Here is a 20,075-nt window from a genome sequence, read left to right as displayed (position 1 = left end):
CTCCACCTGCCTCTTAACAAAGTCCCTGACCTGCGTATACCTAAAAGCGTTCCCAGGGGGGAGATTCCACTTCCCCACCAGCTCCTCCAGAGTCGCGAACTTCCCATCCAAGAAGAGGTCCCCAAACTGTCTGATGCCTGTCCTGTGTCAACTCCCAAATCCCCCACACGTTCTCCCCGGCGCAAAACGGTGATTACCCCGTATTGGGGTCCAAACTGAGGCCTTCACTTCCCCCCTATGCCGCCTGCACGGTCCCCAGATTTTGAGGGACGCAACCACCACCGGACACATGGAGTACTTTGCCGGAGGGAGTTGAAGTGGGGCCATCACCAAAGCCTCCAGGCTCGTACACCCACAGGACGCTACCTCCAATCTCTCCCATGCATCACCTGCCCCTTCCGTCACCCACCTGCGAATCATCGCCACGTTCGCTGCCCAATAATATCCACACAGGTTGGGCAGCGCCAGGCCCCCTACCTCCCGTCTTCGCTCCAAAAATACCCTCCTTACTCTCGGGCCTTCCGCGCCCACACAAACACCAGAATCGACTTATTCACCCTTCTGAAAAAAGCCTTCGGGATCAATATGGGGAGGCACTGGAAAGGAAACAAAAACCTCGGGAGCACCGTCATTTTAACCGACTGGACCCTGCCCGCCAACGAGAGCGGTAGCGCATCCCACCTCCTGAACTCCTCCTCCATCTACCCCACCAGCCGCGAAAAGTTAAACCTATGCATAGCCACCCAGGTCCTAGCCACGTGGACCCCAAGATACCTAAAGCTCCTCTCAGCCCTCTTCAACGGGAGTTCCCCTATCTACCTCTCCTGACCTCCCGGATGCAGGACAAACAGCTCGCTTTTCCCCACATTGAGCTTATATCCCGAAAAGTCCCCAAACTCCTCAAGTATCCTCAGCACCTCTGGCATCCTCTCAGCCGGGTCCGCAACATACAGCAGCAGATCAGCTGCATACAGCGACAACCGGTACTCCCCCCACCCCCCCCCCCCCCCTCCCCGCACAATCCCCTTCCAACTCTTCGAGTCCCTCAGCGCCATGGCCAGGGGGTCAATTGCTAATGCGAAGAGCAGGGGAGACAAGGGGCACCCCTGCCTCGTCCCTCTGGAAAGCTGAAAGTCCTCCGACCTCCTCCCATTCGTCACCACACTCGCCACCGGGGAGCTGTACAGCAACCTCACCCGGCTGATGAACCCCTCACCAAAACCAAACCTCCACAATACCTCCCACAGATAACTCCACTCCACCCTATCAAAAGCTTTTTCCACCTCCATGGATGCCACTATTTCTGACTCCCCAGCCACTCGTCCCCTACTCTTGGGAACTCCAGCTTATCCAAAAAGCGGTCCATCCCGCCTGCTTCCCCAGGGGGTACCGCCCGGTACAGCCCCTCATAAAAGGATCTGAACACCCCATTCATGTCCTTTCCACCCCGCACTAAGTTCCCACCTGCATCCGTGGCTCCCCCAATTTCTCTAGCTGCCTCCCGCTTCCGGAGCTGGTGAGCTAACACCCGGCTTGCCTTCTCCCCGTGCTCATACACCGCCCCCTGTGCCCTCCTCCACAGCGCTTCCGCCTTACGGGTGGTTAAAGTGTCGAACTCCGCCTGGAGATTGCGCCGTTTCCTCAGAAGCCCCTCCTCCGGGGTGTCTGCATATCTCCTATCTACCCTGACCATCACCTCCACTAGCCTCTCCCTCTCAACCCTCTCTCCCCTCTCTCTGTGCGCCTGTATAGATATCAGCTCCCCTCTAACTACTGCCTTTAGCACTTCCCAAACCATCCCAACCTGCACCTCCCCGTTGTCATTGGTTTCCAGATACCCCTCTATACCCTTACGGATCCGCCCGCACACTTCCTCCTCTGCCAAAAGCCCCACATCCAACCTCAACAGCGGGCGCTGATCCTTCCCCTCCCCCAGCCCCAGGTCCACCAAATGTGGAGCATGATCAGAAATGGCTATCGCCGAATACTCCGCTCCCACCACTCTCGGAATCAGCTCCCTGCTAAGCACGAAAAAGTCAATCCTGGAATACGCCTTATGAACATGGGAGAAAAAGGAGAACTCCCTCCCCCCCGGCTCCAAAAACCTCCAAAGGTCCACCCCTCCCATCTGATCCATGAACCCCCTCAGCACCGAGGCCGCTGCCGGCCTCCTGCCCGTCCTGGACTTCGAGCGTTCCAGAGCCGGATCCAGCACCGTGTTAAAGTCCCCACCCAGAATCAATCCCCCTGTTTCCAGGTCCGGGATCAGGCCCAGCATACGCCGCATGAAGCCCGCATCATCCCAGTTGGGGGCATAAGCATTAACCAAGACCACCCGCTCCCCCGAAGTCTCTCACGCACCATCACATATCGACCAGCACTATCCGCCACCACTTTGGACGCGGCGAATGACCGGCTCTTACTCACCACAATTGCCACCCCAATGTTCTTTGCATCAAGCCCTGAGTGAAACACCTGTCCCACCCAACATTTTCTTAGCCTCACCTGATCCGCAATCCTGAGGTGCGTCTCTTGGTGCATAGACACATCCGCCCCCAGCCCCCTCAAATGAGCCAAGACCCGGGATCGCTTCACCGGACCATTCAGCCCCCTCACGTTCCATGTGACCAACCAATCCCGAAGAGCCGTCCCCTTCCCTCTGCGCCGATCAGCCATAGCCCTTCCTCAACCCACCACGTGCCCAGGGAACCCCCCAAGCCCGCTCCCCACGGTGGCAGACCCCCCCCCCCCTTCACCATCCATTCCCTCACAGTCCCTGCAGCAACAACCCGGCACTCCTCCCCTCCTCCTCCCCCCCAAACACCCCCCCCCCAAGCTAGGGCCCCCCCCCAGCTGTGTTACCCCCAACATTATGCTTCCGTGAGTCAGCTGACTTCTGCTGACCCCGGCTACTCCCGCCATAACCACAACCCCCCCCCACCGGATGCTACACAGCCACCAATCCCTCCCTACCAGCGCCGGCCCAACCCTCAATACCTCCGGGGCGGGAAGAAAGCCCGCGCTTCGAACCCGAGCCCCGCCCCTCGACCCAACACGCGGGAAAAAGACGGACACATGACCCATCGGGACACCAAACTACTCCCCAACCCACCAGTGGAAAAAACAAAAAAAAGCACCACAATAAATAACCAACAGCCCCAAAAAAATCCAAAGAACCCAAATAACCATAACCAAAAAAGCGAAAACAGCGAAAACAAACAGGAAACCACCATCAGCAAACACAGCCAATATAGGCAAAAGGATACCTAAGAGGGCAAAGCCTCCAAATAAAGTACATTTCCCCCCAGCCCCCCAGTCCTCAGTTCGAGTCCAAGTTCTCAGCCTGGACAAAAGCCCAGGCCTGCGCCGGAGAGTCAAAATAGAGCAGGCGGCCCTTGTACGTGACTCAGAGACGAGCTGGCTGTAGAAGGCCAAACTTCACCCCCTTCCTGTGGAGCACTCCCTTCGCTCGATTGAAGCCAGCTCTTCTCCTCGTCACCTCCGCGCTCCAGTCCTGAAAAATCCGAACGTCCGTGTTCTCCCACCTGCTGCTCCTCTCCTTCTTCACCCACCTCAACCGGTCAACCAAGCGGTGAAAACGGACCAGCACCACCCTGGGCGGTTCGTTCGGCCTGGGCTTCTGCTGCAGCACTCGATGGGCACCTTCCAGCTCCAGGGGACCTTGAAAAGACCCCGCACCCGTCAGCCAGTTCAACATTAGGACCACATAGGCCGCCAAATCTGAACCTTCCAGCCCCTCCGAGAGGCCCAAAATCCGTAGATTCTTACGGCGGGAGCGGTTCTCCATCTCCTCCATCCTCGCCTGCCATTTCTTATGCATTGCCTCGTGCAACTCCACTTTCACTGCCAGGCCCAAAAGCTCATCCTCATTCTCCGAAGCCTTGTGCCGCAGCTCCCGAATCTTCACGGCCTGAGCCGTCTGAGTCGCCACCAGCTTGTCCAGCGAGGCCTTAAACGGCTCCAAAATCTCAGCTTTGAGCTCCTTGAAGGAGTGCTGAAGCAGCTCCTGCTGCTCTCGTGCCCACTGCTGTCACGCTGCTGCTGCTTCCCCGCCCCCCGCCGCCATCTTGCCATTTCTGCCTCTCGCCGTTCTCTCAGGTAAAACCGATTTTTGGACCGCTCCACTGCGAGTCCAGTCCATCCACCGGCCGTTGGGCACACTGGCTGTGTTTCCCCCGGGGAAAAGTCGAAACAGCGACGTTGCGGGCTCTTAAAAGAGCCCGAAAGTCCAAAAAAAGCAGGAGCTGCCGAACGTGCGGCTTAGCTCCGCATTGCCACCATCGGAAGTCCTGCTGGCACACTAATGTATCCCTCTTTGTTATTCCTTTCGTCATTCTTTGCTGCTTTATAAAATTTTGTTCAATCTTCTGAAGTACCCCTAATTTTCAAGAAATTGTGCAATTTGTATTTCATTTTGATACTATATTTAAGTTTTCCATTCAGACATGGCTCGTGTATCCATCCCCAGCTTCTTTCTTTCTTACTGGAGCTTTTCTTTGTTTGGTGTAAGGAAATGCGTTCCTAAATGGGCAGCATCGTAGCACAAGTGGTTAGCACTGTGGCTTCACAGCACCAGATCTCTAGGTTCGATTCCCCGCTTGGTCACTGTCTGTGCGGAGTCTGCACATTCTCCTCGTGTCTGCGTGGGTTTCCTCCGGGTTCTCCGGTTTCTTCCCACAGTCCAAAGATGTGCAGGTTAGGTGGATTGGCCATGATAAATTGCCCTTCATGACCATAAAGGTTAGGGGGGGGTTATTGGGTTATGGAGATAGGGTGGAAGTGAGGGCTTCAGTGGGTCGGTGCAGACTTGATGGGCCGAATGGCCTCTTTCTGCATTGAACGTTCTATGTTCTATTTAGTACAACATGAGTGCAAACAGATTCTTCCCATTTCCCAAATGTCTGCCACTGCGACTCTACTGACCGATGCCATAAGTTCCCAGTTGGGAAGTTCCCAACATGGTAGCACAAGTGGATAGCACTGTGGCTCCACAGTGCCAGGGTCCCAGGTTCGATTCCCTGCTGGGTCACTGTCTGTGCAGAATCTGCACGTTCGCCCCGTGACTACGTGGGTTTCCTCCGGGTGCTCCGGTTTCCTCCCACAGTCCAAAGACATGTAGGTGGATTGGCCATGATAAATTGCCCTCAGTGACCAAAAAAGGTTAGGAATCTTTATGGGGTTAGGGGGATAGGGTGGAAGTGAGAGCTTAAGTCGGTCTGTGCAGACTCGATTGACCAAATGGTCTCCTTCTGCACTGTATGTTCTATGTTCACATTGTTCTTCATATCTTCAGAATTGCCCTAATTTACGTTGAAAACACCAGTTGTGGACTCACTCTTCTCTTGCTCAAACTGAATGGAAAGTTTATTCATGGGGCAAACACTTATACCTCTTTACTATGAGGTCCTTGATTATTTCTATCGTATTACAGGTTAGATGATCTGGAATAGCCTGCTCTGTAGTTGGATATGCTGTTCTAAGAAACCATCCCCAAAACACTACAGGAACTAAGCTTCCAGGCTATCCTTTCCAATCTGATTTGTGTTTATCTGGGTTGTCTGATAGTCTGGGGATAATTTTCTAATCGAGGGGACGACTTGCTCTCGGGTATGGTTTGGTATGTAGTTACCCAGCACTCAGACCAAATTTAATACCGTCATTCATTTCCAGGGTAAGTACACACGTCCAGGGTCAGATAATTTATTGGAAGGTCCAAGGCAAAAAGGAAATCTGCAAAACTGAGTAATATCCCAGGCAAATTCCTTGTACCTCCATGCATCAGGACCTCTGCAGATTATTTGGGCCTGTCTGCGCAAAGATCTACATGGGGACATTAACCCTGAAGATCCTGACACCACAGGCAAAAGTGAGGGTAAAGCGATTGCGCCTCATGAACCGAATTATCATATTTAAATCATGATTCTGCTTGTTGAAGGAGTATATCCTGGGCTCCATTCCAGTAGCCACTCGAAATGGCGTAAGATGGCCTACTGGTATCGACCATCCTGTTATTTTAATAAAAGCAAAATACTGCAGGTGCTGGAAATCTGATAAAATAACCGAAAATGGTAAATAAACTCAGCATCCATGGAGAGATACGGGGCAGGATTACCCATTTCGGAGACAATGGTCTCTCAACATAGTAGAATCACTCGTGGTTTGTGCTGGCACTAGGAGCAGTGTCCAGGAGGAATTCACTCTCGCTTGCCATGAAAATTTATGCACGGCGGGGAGCTTGAGGGATTCCATTTCAAATCCCACTGTTGGGCCATCATTTGGAGCAGGCAACCCGATATCAAGGTCTGGTGGCTTGTCTCCCAACCCGCCCACAATGCAAATACTGCCCCTCCCCTCCCAACCCAAACCCCCATCCAACCCCAACACCACTGGCATTGCTAGACCACCTTCCCAAAGCATGCACGCATCAGGGTGCCCGACCCACTTTAGGATTCCTCACCAGACCTCCTATCAAACTCCTCCATCAGCCCCCAGAGACCCCAACAGAGAACCACATCAGAGAACCCCCATATCAGATACCTCCATATCAGAGACCCTCACACCACATCAATCATCAGTGCCTGGCAGCTAATGAGCACTCCAGGCAGAAACAATGAAAAATCATGGGGCGGGATTTTCCATCCTGCCAGCCGGCCAATGGGGTTTCCCATTGTGGGCAGCACCATTCTGTTGGGAAACCCCGGGCGTGGTTGCGCTTCCAGCACAATGGAGAATCCCGCCAGTGGTCAATCCAGCCCATTGTCTATTCACTTACCTGTTCCTTACACTTGCTGCTTCAGATAGATATCTAGAAAGCAGCAGCTGTTAAAAAAATTAAAACATATCACAAGGCTTTCAACCCCCTCAGCTCCTTTGATCTGCAAGGCTGCTATTCACTTTTGAAAAAGGGAAATAGCTTACTGGGGGCTACAACTAACAGAGTAATTCATCCTGACAGCCTGGTGCCTGGATTGTTTATTTTATTTTCCCTTCCTGCTTGAAAGGATCTCAGGAATTCTGCTCAACACAATGCCGATGAACATCTACATTGATTGACAGCTTCTGACCACAACAAAAGCAGTTATGTGCTTTCTGTTGAGAAAAAAGGAATTAAGAACTCTTGACTCCTAGATATTTATAAATATTGTGGTTAGGTTCAAATCACGGTATTCTATATATCTGTCTGAGACTGCAGGTGTAAGGGACAGGTAAGTGAAAAACCAGTGATTTTCACTGTTTCTGCATGGACTGCTCTTTAGTTTCCAGGCCGGTGTGACTGATGTTGGGGGAGGGCCTCTAATATGGGGCTTCGCTGATGGAGGGTTCCTGATCTGGGGGATCTCTGATGGGAAGGCCTCTCATATGGGGAGTCTGTAGTCTCTGATGGAGTTCTTTGATATTGGTCCCCGCTTATTTGGGGTTTCTGATAGAGGAGGTGTGTAATGGGTGTTTTTTGATGGGGGTCTTTGATGGGAAGCTCTGATGGCGGTCTGATGTGGGGTCTGATGGGGTCTGGGAGTGGGGTGGGCAGAATTTGCCTTGTGGAAGGGAGGGTGGCCCTCCGATCGACTTTGGGAGAACCTTCCTTAAATACATACCCCTTTGCCCTTGGCCCACCGTGAGGTTCACCAGGTCAGGGCCACGCTTGCAAATATTTGGACAAATCTACGCCCATGTAAGTCCCAGCCTAGAGGGCCAGAGCATCACAGGAGCATGGCGAATCTGGTGCCCAGTCTGTCAATAGAATGCAACTGTTTCAAATTACCCATTTACGTCCTCCAGCTGGCACCCAGCATGAATCTCAATGCCACCACATTCAGGGGACAGGAGCATCGCAATGGAGCACATACTGTTTTCCATGCCGTGAGATTCTCTGCCTGATCAGGAACTCCAACTACTGTGTAATGACTTAGTCCAAGTGTAGCCATCTGGGATGGCTACTTCCAGAATACAAAATGGACGTTTTCAAAGATTGCAAGGATCTATGGACAATGCTAAGAAAGCAGGCAGGCTCAGAGCCTGTATGCATATTGAAGAAACAGCTCCCAGACGAGACTGAAACTGTAGGTCTATTAGCATATTGATGGCCCATCTCCAGGAACACAGGGAGAGACTCAAGTAACCGATCTGGCTCCAGGCCATGCGGCACCAGTTCCCCAAACCGAAAGCGCAAACAAAGCAAGGCCAATGGCCACCTAGGATATACGCCCAGCCATCAGGGCACCCACCCCTTTATTGGTCAAGATCAATACGAGTGATCAAGATACGGCCCAATTGATTGGGGCCAAGTTCAAGGCCCACCTAAAAGCGCGCGAAGCCCCTTCGGGTATAAGAAGAAGGCCCCAAGAGAGAATCGCTCTCTTGGACTCAGCTCTCGAAGCGGAGAGACCCGTACACCAGCTGCACCAGAAGCAAGTAAGTCCAAGGTCAACGCTTACTACCAGATGGATGACCTTAGCTGTTCCCCTTTACCACTTCGACTCCAGCAGCCTCAGATCCGAACAACGGCCATTGTTCCTCTGTCTGAGTGGGCGGCCGAAGTTAAGTATAGGCTTTAGCAGTAGCGATAATTTAGTCTGTAGTATTTTGTGCATGAGTGGATATTGCTGTGTGTGTAAATGAATAGTACTGCCTTTGAACTAACTAACTGGTGTACCGGCTCTTTGATCAGTATTCGCGTTTGAACCTTGTGGCAGTATCGAAAGATACCTGGCGACTCTAAAGCAAACGTAATTAGGATTAAGGAAGGCGACAATATTGACAGCCATATTTAGAACCAAACAAAGAGAGCAACACAGGCCATTGAGATTGGCTAATTAGAATACAAATTCCCTGATTTGTGGCCCAATCAGGAAACCCCTTTCTGTGTATATAACAGGGAGTGTCAGATCCTCTGCATTCCCGGTGTAGGCAGCAGACTGAATGGTTATGGTTGATCAGCTGTTGGGGTTGTAAATAAAAGGAATTCTGGTGACGGGACTTCTGCCTCTGTGGACTTATTACATACTGGTAGTCGGTGGTGCAGAATCCTGACCATGATATTGTGGATAAAGACTGAAGCCATATTGTTTGTAATGAAAATGAGCAAGATAATCCACAAGATAATCAATGAACAAAGGGTATTCTTATATTTAATGAAGATCTGGCTTTCAAGAGACAGATGGCTTAATAGTAAATGTGACAGTAGCTTTGGCAAATGTCGTGATTCATCTAGGCTACAGCTGGATGTGACCCAAAGCACAGGAACAAACTACAGTCTGATAACATGCTAATTCTCTCATAACTGTTAGTTGGCAAGAAGGAAATTGACACTTATACAATATTCTCCATAACTTTGAATTTGCAATTTCTTAAACTCCATTAAATAACAATTATTTAATGTTATTTATATACATTATATAACTTATAATGGGGTTAGAAGGTATAACCCCATTATAACTGAAATCTTTAAGATTACCCGGTTAAATGTGATATTCTGCTGAACTCTGATGCCCACATTCAAGGTGCTTGTTTCTTTATGCAAAATAAATCATTTTGATTTCACCCTGTTCCTTGACAAATGTTCCAGGTGAAATCAAATTACTCAAGAATGTTTTCAGCACTGGGAGATCCACAATTGATATGATTTTCCCAATCTGTAGCTTCAAGGGACATATCAAAAACAAGTATTGTGCCCTTGTGCATCAGTCACTGAAAGTAAGCGTGCATGAACAGCAAACAGTAAAGAAGACAAATGGTATGTTGGCCTTCAAAGCGAGATGATTTGAATACAGGAATAGGGATGTTTTACTGCAATTGTATAGCGCATTGATGAGGTCATACCTAGAGTATTGTGTGCAGTTGTGGCGTCCTTGTCTGAGGAAGGATGTTCTTGCTATGGAGAGAGTGCAGCAAACATTTACCAGGCTGATTCCTGGGATGGCAGGGCTGTAATATTACGAGAGACTAAATTGGTTAGGATTATATTCATTGGAGTTTAGAGGGGTGAGAGGGGATCACATAGAAACTTATAAAATTCTAACAGGATTAGACAGTGTAGGTTCAGAAAAAAATGCCCCTGATGCTTGGGGCATCAAGAACTAGGAGTCATAGTTTGAGGAAAAGGGGTCAATCTTTTAGCACTGAGGTGAGGAGAAATGTCTTTACCCAGAGAGTGGTGAATCGGTGGAATTCACGACCACAGAAAGTGGTTAAGGCCAAACGCTGCGTAATTTCAAGAAGGAGTTAGACATAGCTCTTAGGGTTACAATGATCACGGGAGAGGGTGGGGGGAGAGCAGGATCAGGGTATTGAATCTGATGATCAGCCATGATCGTTATGCATGGCGGAACAGGATCGAAGGGCCGAATGGCATCCTCCGGCTTCGATTTTCTATGTTTCTATATATCTAAGAAAACAACAAATCATTGCCTGTCATCATGTCAGGAGTGGTGGTCCATCTAAGCTGCTGGAGATTTGTTTTTGCCTCCTGAGCTGTTCAATGTTATTTACTCTTTGCACGCCAACATGATAGGTAAAGTCAGCTATGAACCCTCTGAGATCCTAAGTGCGGTCAAACAGGTTGTCTTTTGGCATTGATACACTTTGACATACTTTTATCCTGGCTCCTCTCAGATGCGTTCAATTCATCTACAGAGGGTGTTTATGTAAAGACCAGAACTGACAGAAAGCTATTTGCCTCACAGCAAGAGTATGTGAATACCTCATCAGCATGCTGTTCTCCATTAATAATGCCACATGAGCATTCCATAACAAGGATCACCTTCAGCGGTAAATTGATGGTTTCTCTCATACCTGTAAAGGATTTGCTCTGACCATCAACATTAGGAAGACATGTGTCATGGTTGAGGATGCTGTCATATCATCATAACCAGCATTGATAACGTGATGCTGGAGGTTCATGATAGTTTCACATATCCAGACTCTATAAACACCAACAATATGTCACTGGGTGCTGAATTCAACACACGCATTGTAAAAGGCGGTGGCTGTTATGTCCAAGCTGAGGACGCGAGTGTGGAACTACAGCAAACTGACAGAGAATAGCACGCTACCAGCCTACTAAGCCTGGGACCTCAGTGCACTCCTTGACAATATTAATATCTGGACAATATATGCTATGTAGCATTTGACCGAGTATGGTACCAGTGGAAAACTGGAGTCAATGGGAACCAGGAGGTAAACGTGTGACTAGTTGAAGTCATACCTGGCACAAAGGAAGATGGCTGTGATGGTTGGAGGCTAATCATCTCAGCTCCAGGCCATCACTGCAGGAGTTCCTCAGTTTGCGAGACCTAACGATCTCCACTGTTTCCATTCATGACCTTTCATCATAAGGTCAGAAGTGGGAATGTTTACAGATGGCTCCACAATTTTCAGCACTTTTTGCAACTTTTCAGATACTGAAGCAGTTCAAGCCCATATACAGAAAGACCTGGACAATTTCTATGCTTAGGCTGACAAGTGGCAAGTGACATTTGGGCCACAGAAATGCCAGACAATGTCCACTCCAACATGCAAGGATCGAACCATTTTCTCTTTATATTCAGCAACAACACTCAAAAAAGCTCAACAACATCCAGTGCGAAGAAGCCTGCTTGATTGCTACCCCTTCCACAACCATTCAATCCCTCCACCACCAACAAACTGTGGCAGCCGTGTTTATCATCCATAAGATGTATTGTAGGGACTCACCAAGGTTCCTTAGGCAGATTCTTCCAAACCCACAACTCTGCTACCATCTAGAAGGACAAGAACAGTAGATACATGGAAATAGCAGCAGCCGAATGTTCCCCTCCAAGTCACTCACCATTCTGATTTGGAAATATATAACGGATCCTTCACTGTCGCTTGATCAAAATCCTGGAATTCCCTTTCAAAAAGTTACCGACAGCTCGTGGACTGTAGTGGTTCAAAAAGCAGCTCACTGCCACTTTCTCAACAGCAACGAGGGCTGGGCAATAAATGCTGGCTTAGTCAGCGGCACCCACATTCCACAAAATCAATTAAAAAAGACAAAGTTTGAACATTTTCCACTTCCGCTGTTTCGTACATATCTTTATCATCTCACTCACAAAACCAGAAAATCGTGGACAATCACAGCAGATCTGACAGCATCAATGGAGAGTGAAGCTCCCTTCTATCTCCACAGATGCTGTCAGATCTGCTGTCATTGTCCAGCATTTTCTGGTATTGTTTCAGATTCTAGCATCTGCAGTAATTTACTTTTATTTTATCATCTCTTTTTAGGACAATGTCATCAACTCAGAGGCCCTGGAATATTCTAAGTCCATCTGCATACACTCATTGCTGAGCCAAAAACATCAGCACTGGCCCAGCCACATTTATCATATGATTAATAGCCTAGATTCAAAGATATTCTGGGCAGTGATCTGGCTACTGCTGGAGGTCTATACCTCTGCTATACAGACAGCAGTAAACAAGATATACACATAGGGGACAGTTAAACACGAATCAGGAGACAGTTGCTTATGGTTGTGGCCTATGGACAGTTTGAAAGGGAAAAGGAAGCGGTAAGTAGAAATTGAAAGTTCAGCAGGTCGACAAATTGGAGGGTTGCAGATCCTGTGCCTCCTTTCTTAACAAAACATTTTATTAGGGTATTTGTCATTTTTATAATAATAACGATAACAGCAACATAAATATGGTACATAAAACATTTCCATCCCTATCACGTGCTTCGCACCCCCAACAATGAAACAATAGCCTAACTCCCCCCCCACTAGATTTCTGCCTCTGCTGACATTTTAATTGTCTCCGAAAAAGTCGACGAACGGTTGCCACCTCCGGACGAACCCTAAGATTGACCCTTTTCGGGCGCACTTTGTTTTCTCGAGACTGAGAAACCCAGCCATTTCACTAACCCAGGTCTGTAATTCTGGGGGCTTCGAGTCCCTCCACATTAACAGCTACCAAGGAGGCAAAGGCCAAAACATCAGCCTCTTTCGCCCCCTGGACCCCCCGCTCTTCCGACACCCAAAGAACACCACCTCTGGACTCGGCACCACCCGTGTTTTAAGTACCGTGGACATTGCCTTAGCGAAACCCTGCCAAAACCTTCTAAGCTTCGGGCATGCCCAAAACATGTGGACATGATTTGCTAGACCTCCCACGCACCTCGCACACCTGTCCTCTACCCCATAAAATTTGCTCATCCAGGCCACCGTCATATGTGCCCGGTGAACTACTTTGATTTGTATCAGGCTAAGCCTGGCACATGATGAGGTTGTGTTAACCCTGCTTAAGGCATCTGCCCATAGACCCGCCTCTATCTCTTCCCCGAGCTCACCTTCCCATTTGCCCTTTAGTTCCTCTATCTGAGTTTCCTCCGACACCATAAGTTCTTTGTTGATATCTGATACCTTCCCCTCTCCCACCCATGTTCTGGACATGACCCTGTCCTGTATCCCCCATGGTGGCATGAGCAGGAAGCTCGGAATCTACCTTCTTAGACAATCTCGTACCTGCAGATATCTAAACCCATTCCCTCCTCGCAGTTCAAATTTCTCCTCCAAATCCTTCAAGCTAGGGAAGCTCCCATCTATAAATAGGTCTCCCATCCTCTCAATTCCTACTCTAAGCTATCTCCGAAACCCTCCATCCAGTCTTCCCGGCACAAACCGATGGTTGTAGTAAATCAGGGCCCAGACCGATGCTCCCCCCGCTCTCCTATATTTCCTCCACTTCCCCCAGACTCTCAGAGCTGCCACTACTACCGGACTTGTGGAGTACCGGGCCAATGTGAATGGCAGAGGTGCCGTTATCAGTGCCCCCAAATTTGTGTTCTTACAAAATGCTGCCTCTACTCGCTCCCATACCGACACCCCCCCCCCCCCCCCCACTCCCCTACCTACTTCCTAATCATGACTATGTTAGCCGCCCAGTAGTAGTTACAAAGGTTCAGCAGCGCCAACCCACCCTCCTCCTGACTACGCTCCAACAACACCTTCTTCACTCGTGGGGTTTTACCTGTCCAGACAAAGCCCAAAATCACCTTATTCAGCCGTTTAAAAAAGGCCCTCGGGATGAAGATGGGGAGACACTGAAAGACAAACAGAAATCTGGGGAGGACTGTCATTTTCACGGTCTGTACCCTCCCCGCCAGTGACAGCGGGAACATTTCCCATCTCCTAATGTTCTCCTTCATTTGTTCTACAAGCCGGGACAAGTTAAACTTGCGCAATGTCTCCCAATCCCGGGCCACCTGGATTCCCAGATGGTGAAAGATCCTTCCTACCATTCTAAACGGCAGCTCTCCCAGTCTCCTCTCCTGCCCCCTCGCCTGGATCGCGAACATCTCGCTTTTCCCCATATTCAATTTATACCCCGCAAATCTGCCAAATTCACCTAAGGTCCGCATAATCTCCCCCATCCCCTCGAACGGGTCCCAAATGTACAGGAGCAGGTCATCCGTGTAAACTGAGACCCGATGCTCCACCCCACACCCCTTCCCCCGGACCAGCCCTTTCCAGTTCATGGAAACTCTTAACGTCATAGCCAATGGCTCTATCGCCAGAGAAAACAACAGCGGGGAGAGGGGATATCTTGCTTGTCCCTCGGTGCAGTTTACAATAGCCCAACATCAGTCCATTCGTATGCACGCTTGCTACTGGTGCCTGATACAGCAACCGCACCAAATCAATTAAGCCCTGACCAAACTCTAAACTTCTTAACACCTCCCACAAATAATTCCACTCCACCCGATCAAAGGCCTTCTCCTCATCCATCGCAACGACCACCTCCATCCCCCCCCCCCCCCCCCCACTCCCCCCCGCAAGAGGGCATCATGATTACGCTTACGAGCCTTCCAACATTGGCTGTGAGTTGCCTGCCATTTACAAACCCGTTCTGGCCTTCCCCTATCACCCCCGGGACTCAGTCCTCTATCCTTGTGACCAATATCTTAGCCAGCATTTTGGCGTCCACATTCAGGAGGGAGATCGGCCTGTATGACCCGCATTCCTCAGGGACCGTCTCCCACTTCAGAGATCCTGTGCCTCCTTGGCCCACTGTTTTCACTGCAGCAACTGTGGTAGAGACATGGGAACATAGGAATATCAGACTTAAGAACAGGAATAGACCAACCAGCCTTTTGATTCTGCTCCGCCATTCAATATGTTCATGGATGATCTGGTTGTGGTCAAAAGCTCGACTTTACTGTTTGCCCCTGACAGCCCTTGCCTTCCTTATCTATTAAAACTCTATATAACTCTACCATGAATAAATTCAATGACCCTGCCTCTACTGTTTTCTGGAGAAGAGAATTCCACATACTGACGACCGTTTGAGAACAATAAAAATCTCCTAATCTCCGTCTTAAAGGATAGACCTTTAATTCATAAACTGTGTATTTTCGTTCTGGTCCCGCTCACAAAATAGAAACATCCTCACCATACCTACTCTTTCGAAACATTCTCATGGTATCCATCTGATCAAATCCCCTCAGGATCTTATATGTTTCATTAAGATCACCTTTAATTCTCCTAAACTCAAATGGGGTTATGCCCAACCTGTTCAGCCTTTCTTGATAAGATAAATCCCTCATCACACAAATCAGTCGAGTGAATCTTCTATGTACTGTTTCTAAAACAAACTGCATCCTTTCTGGTATTTTCACTGTGGTCTCATCAATACCCTATACAACTGCCGTAAAATGTCCCTGCACGGATATTCCATTCCCCTTCTAATAAATGACTGTCATGTCAGAATGGGGTTCCTGAACAATGGCAGGAAATATTCAATGCAGTATTGATAACGGTGACGTACATCATCATGCCATGAGATGCAAGGATACCACGACAATAATTTCAATATATCCAAGATGATGAATCTCTTGACTGGCCTCCCATTTTATATGCTGCATAATCTAGTGCTGTAGAAGTTTCATTTTTAACATTTTAACAATATAACTGTTATAACCCTACAGGAGGCTCAGGGATCTGCAACCTCAGAGTTCTTGTGGCCTCACCTGAGAACGATTTACCCAGATGAGGGGGCGGGGCTACCTCGCTTTCCTTGGAAAGCTGGGACAGACATACCCCATTCTGGCTGGGCATGGTGCAGGAAACCCTTCGGGAAGTAGGAGGTGGAAATTGTCAGAAGAATAAATTGAAACTTTTCTAGTCATCAGTTGCGAATGGTCGCTTAGCTGGGACTTTTACAGATGCAGTATAGAAAGCATCCTATCGGGCTGCATCACAGCCTGGTATGGCAACTGCTCGGCCCAGGACCGCAAGGAACTTCAGAGAGTTGTGAATACCGCCCAGTCCATCACACGAACCTGCCTCCCATCCATTGATTCCATCTACACCTTCCACTGCCGGGGGAAAGCGGGCAGCATAATCAAGGATCCCTCCCACCCGGCTTACTCACTTTTCCAACTTCTTCCATCGGGCAGGAGATTCAGAAGTCTGAGAACACGCACAAACAGACTCAAAAACAGCTTCTTCCCCACTGTCACCAGACTCCTAAATGACCCTCTTATTGACTGACCTCATTAACTCTACATTCTGTATGCTTCAACTGATGCCAATGCTTATGTAGTTACATTGCATATCTTGTGTTGCCCTATTATGTATTCTCATGTATTTTCTTGAATTGTTTAATTCCCTTTTCTTCCATGTACTGAATGATCTGTTGAGCTGCTTGCAGAAAAATACTTTTCACTGTACCTCAGTACACGTGACAATAAACAAATCCAATCCAATCCAATCCAACTTTACTCTGGCAACAAGGGTTAACTGAAGCTGCAGGAAGTGGAGCGCCATTGGCTCCAGATCAGGCCTACCTCGATTAGGCCTCAGGAAGCCTCAACTCAGGCAACAGATATGCCACTCATCGGTAAGCTCGAAGCGTTTGACATTGAGATGGGGGATTGGAGATCGGGATTGGGAGATTGGGGGATTGGAGATCGGCGCAGGCTGGGAGGGCCGAAGGGCCTGTTCCTGTGCTGTAATTTTCTTTGTTCTTTGTTCTAGTACATTAAGCGAACGTGCTACTTTTTCGTCTGAATAACATAGTCGACGATGACAGACAGATGGTGACCCTCCTCACAGTTTTCAGAGCAGAAATTTACAGCATTATCAAACGCTTAACTTTTCCTGACACACCTACACCTGCCAGTTTGCGGAGCTGGAAACACTGGTTGGCAACTATTTTGTCCTGAAAAAGGACCTGCAAAGATGGAACACATTCCCACTCTCCCTCGTGGGGAGAGTCCAGACGATCAAAATGAACGTACTGCCCAGGTTCCTCTTCCTGTTTAGATCCATTCCGATCTACATCCCCAAGGCCTTTTTCAAAGTGCTGGACAAACTTATCATGGCGTTCGTATGGGGGGGGGGTGGGGGGGGGGGGGGGGGTGGTAAAAATGCTAGGATCCCAAAGAAGGTCCTACAAAAAACAAAATCGAGCGGGGTGCCTAGCCCTCCCGAATCTACAATTCTACCACTGGGCGGCAACAGCCGAGCGAGTAAGGGGATGGATCCAGGAGCCAGAAGCTGAGTGGGTGCGTGCGGAGGAGGCCTCCTGCATGGGGGCCTCCCACCGGGCCCTCGCCACGGCAGCACTCCCATCCCCACCCAAAAAACACTCCAGCAGCCCAGTGGTGACAGCCACCCTCCAATCCTGGAACCAACTGCGGCAGCAATTTGGCCTGACCAAAATGTCGGACAAGGCTCCCATCTGCAACAACCATAGGTTCACACCAGCACTGACTGACGCCACCTTCAAAAGGTGGAGGCAGGACGGGGGGACACTGACAGTCAGGGACCTATACCCGGACGACAGGATCGCAACACTGGACGAACTGACAGAGAAATTTTGGCTAGCCGGGGGGAACGAGCTACGGTACCTGCAGCTCAAAAACTTCCTATGAAAGGAGACAAGGACGTACCCACAACTGCCACGATAGACACTACTGGAAGACCTACTGGACGCAAGTATCCTAGAGAAAGGGAACTGTAGCGACATGTATGACCGACTGGTAGAAAGGGACGACACCGTACTGGATGCAACAAGAATGAAATGGGAGGACGACCTGGGGATTGAGATAGGGTGGGGACTCAGGAGCGAAGCACTACATAGGGTCAACTCCACCTCCACATGCGCAAGGCTCATCCTGACGCAACTAAAAGTGGTACATAGAGCCCACTTAACAAGAAACCGTATGAGTAGGTTCTTCCCGGAGGTGGAGGACAGATGTGAATGGTGCCAAAGAGGCCCGGCCAACCACGCCCACATGTTCTGGTCTTGCCCCAGACTTGTGGAGTACTGGACAGCCTTCTTCGAGGCTATGTCCAAAGTGGTGGGGGTGAGGGTGGAGCCATACTCGACAATGGCGGTCTTCGGGGTTTCAGACCAGCCAGATCTATTCCTGGGGAGGAGGGCGGACGCCCTTGCCTTTGCCTCCCTGATCGCCCGCCGTAGAATCCTGTTTGGCTGGCGGTCAGCAGCACTGCCCAGAGCTGCAGACTGGCTGTCCGACCTCTCGGAATCTCTCCAAATGGAGAAAATCAAATTCGCCATCCGAAGGTCAGGCGACGGCTTCCACAGAACGTGGGAGCCATTCATGCAATTGTTCCGGGACCTGTTTGTGGCCAACGAACAAGAGGAAGAATAGTCGGGTGGCCAAGAATCAGGGGATAATGGACGGGAATCGGGGGAAGGTAGCCGGGGGCGGGGGGGGGGGGGGGGGGGGGGGGGGGGGGGGGCTACGGGTTCGATTGCTAGCTAAGGCCCAAAACCAAACTATAAATAAATGCCTATAAACATGTGCCTCGGCCATATTGGGGAATGTAAAATATGTATGCCGGCTAAGGGGGCGGCCACAGTTGTTATTATGAAGATGCTTACCTGTAAATATACATGTTAATTTTTGCATGTTTTTTTTTTCTCTAATAATTTGAAATTTGTTGGATATAAAATATGAAAACTCAATAAAAAATATTTAAAAAAAACAAACTATTTTGTCCTGAAACGGCCTCTCACTGTTCACCATTTTAGTTTCCATATGGCTTCTCAACACCTGGGCGAACCTGTAACGGAATTTCTATGCCATTTTCAGGAACTCGCCGAGTTCTGTGAGTTCGGCCCAACATTATGTGACACAGAGACAATTTGGTTTGCGGGATCCGAGATGGGGTGACCCAAGAATGCTTGTTGGGTGAAACTAATCTCGACCTGAAAAAGGCGACTGAGAGAGCTTTGTCCCAGGAGGGCGCAAAATGCAGTGTCCGGGAGCTCCGAGGAATGGCCATCCTGAACCTCTGTCACCCAACAGGTTGCCGAGCACCCATCTCCCATGCTGCAGTTCTGGAATCCCACTGCTGGGGCGCACTCAGGGTGACAATTGTTGACGGCAACATTTGCTGCCAAGGGACAGCATGCTTGCTGCCACAGATCCCTGATACACAGGATGAATGCACTGGCACCAGAGGGAATTTGCGGGGCAGACACCAGCAAGAAATTAAACCCTCCCACCACCGCTACTCCGATGAGTGTCCCAGAGGGCAGATGCATTTCATTGATGATGAGCCGGAGAAAGCGCACTGCCTTTGCTGCATTTCGGCACCATGGATGGTGTCTATTGAAGTTATGGTCCGAATCAGTGGTTTCCTGATATGGATGGAGCTTAATATTGGAGCCACGGTGCCTGTGATCAGCCTCCGTACGTACGACCAAATTTACTCAGGGATTCACATCTTGGCATTATGGAATACCGAAGCTCAGCTGGCGACATATACAGGGGAACCATTGGAGACTGCAGGCACCTCAAAAACCTCAGATACCACATGGAATACCGTGCTCAGTTTGTATTATCTGATAGCGGTAAAGGCTCAGGCCCACATTTGCTGGGGAAAACTGGTTGAAATGTCTCCAGCTGGATTGGCAGAAAGTATTGCGAATGTACCCCGATGGGCCGGACGCAGTATTGCCACATTTCCCAGGGATATTCCAGGATGCCGTCAGCACCAATCGGGGGAACTCCGCCAACATATCAGTAGGCCCAGAGGTTAATCATGCTATTTTCGGGCCTG

At 49.4% G+C, this 20,075-nt stretch overlaps 1 protein-coding gene across 1 annotated transcript in view; it reads right to left on the bottom strand.

Moving 5' to 3' along the window:
* Positions 1-20,075, bottom strand: part of LOC119964294 (protocadherin-23-like) — a 289,809-nt gene that overhangs the window by 254,282 nt on the left and 15,452 nt on the right. The window lies entirely within an intron of this gene.

This window comes from Scyliorhinus canicula, chromosome 4, assembly GCF_902713615.1.
Source record: "Scyliorhinus canicula chromosome 4, sScyCan1.1, whole genome shotgun sequence".
Lineage (NCBI taxonomy): Eukaryota > Metazoa > Chordata > Chondrichthyes > Carcharhiniformes > Scyliorhinidae > Scyliorhinus > Scyliorhinus canicula.
This window is presented reverse-complemented; position numbering and strand designations above follow the sequence as displayed.